This window comes from Priapulus caudatus, unplaced genomic scaffold (assembly GCF_000485595.1).
Source record: "Priapulus caudatus unplaced genomic scaffold, Priapulus_caudatus-5.0.1 Scaffold1007, whole genome shotgun sequence".
NCBI lineage: Eukaryota > Metazoa > Priapulida > Priapulimorpha > Priapulimorphida > Priapulidae > Priapulus > Priapulus caudatus.
In genome coordinates, this window is record NW_014578068.1 from 106,673 (window position 1) to 108,572 (window position 1,900).

Below are 1,900 nucleotides of genomic sequence, written 5' to 3' on the forward strand. Positions count from 1 at the left end.
CACACTAGCTCAGACATAGCCGTACGTCATTTAGCGCTGTTTACAGAATGTGGGTTTGATGCTGGGTTGTGACCACCGGTCACGGACAGACATTTGCCAACGCTCGTTCACACACTGTGCGCACGCACGCACCGCACCACACAATATATGAAACGTAGTGCGCTGGGTAGGCGCCTACGTTCGACAGACGTTTGTTGTACGCGTGCCAGTTGTGGGATCAGTGTCCGCTCTTGTCGATGTTTAGACAGAGCTGGTGATGCTACGTAGCCGATAACACCTGTGACAGCAACAGAACACGTGAGCTGCGGTTAACGATACGGTATAGAGCTTTTATTAGCCAGTTACTACGTGTACAATTAAATTGATTTCCCCCTGATTCGTGATATGCAGCGTCTTTCTATCGATCTCTGGGATACTGCATGCGTCGCCGGCTTCGTCCTTCTTCTTCCCTCACGTTATCGTCCTGCTTTGCGCCGGATCCCAAGCCGTCTCCCAGGTGTCTCCTCGAGTCGCTCCTAGCTCTGGCCAGAACGCGTTCTTCGCCCGTTTATTTCCCCTCTCCGTTCGGCTCTGGTTACACCTACCTGAAATAGCTGTGCGTCTCTCCTCTCTCCTCCTTCTATTTCTTCCTCCCTCTCTTTCCTCTCCGCGTCTTCAACCTCTAGAACCTATCCCTGAAATATAACGTCCTCTTTCCCTTCTCGTTCGGCTCTTGCCTCTCTCTCCCGCCCTTCTTCGTCTTCGTCCTCGGTGCTTGTCTCCTTCTGCTTCGTTCCTCCTTGGGGACCTGCTACCAAAGACTCGCCTCTTCTCTTTCCCTCGTCCTCGGCTGGCTCTCCTCCTTCTGTTCCTCTTCCCTGCCGACCTTACCTAAACTGCCTCTTCCTTCTTCTCCTTCATTCTTTCTTTTCCTCTACCTAGACCTGAAAAATAACTGCCTCTAGGTGCGAATTCACAGCCTCCTTTTATACTCAGCTCAGCAGCACCCCCCTCAGGGCGTTGCGCAATCGTACCGCCGCGTACGTGGTGGAACTCATTGGTTAGGACACTCATTGTGTAACGCCGCGTGCCGGCTACGATCTATTGCGTCACGCCGTAACTCCTTCCTAAGGCGACATTCCTCGTTTTCGCCCGGACAGGCGGGCAGCAGCAGTCGATCCAACATGGCATTGCTCCGTGTTGATGTATATTTATGTTAATCTATATCTGTATCCTTTCTCTAGTCAATATATCGTTATTTCTCTCTATACGTGAGTTTATCTATTTAGTCCCGATCTAGTCTATTACTCCTGTACGTGAACCCCCGAGAATCTCCACATAACTAACATCTTTTTCGCCGGACAAGACGTATTCCAGGGGCTAAATGTTCGACCCCGGATGTTCCCATGACAGAACGACACACTAAAACTAGCTATTACTCGTCCTGCCAGACGTTTGAGTCGGGGTCTGATTGAGGATGCGGTTTAACCATTTATCTCTCACTTTTAGTTGAGGATGTATTTACAGTTAAACGAAAATTACTGTTTTATATGGCAGGTCATATATCCAATATTTGTTAAAAAAAATTTGGGTTTCAAATATATGATAAAATCAGATTGATGTACCTTTAACATACCTACAATTTAAAAAAAGAAAGGAAATGGCATCATCCACCATCCATCCAGTCCATTCCATCCATGCCATCCAATCCATCCATGCGATCCATCCAAATCCACCCATCCAATCCATCCATCCATCCATCCATCCATCCATCATCCAATCATCTCCATCATTCATCCATTCCATGCCATCTATCCAATCCATCCATCCATCCATCCATCCATCCATTCCATCCATCCATCCATGCCCATCCATTCCATTCCACCCATCCATCCATCCATCCATCCATCCATCCATCCAC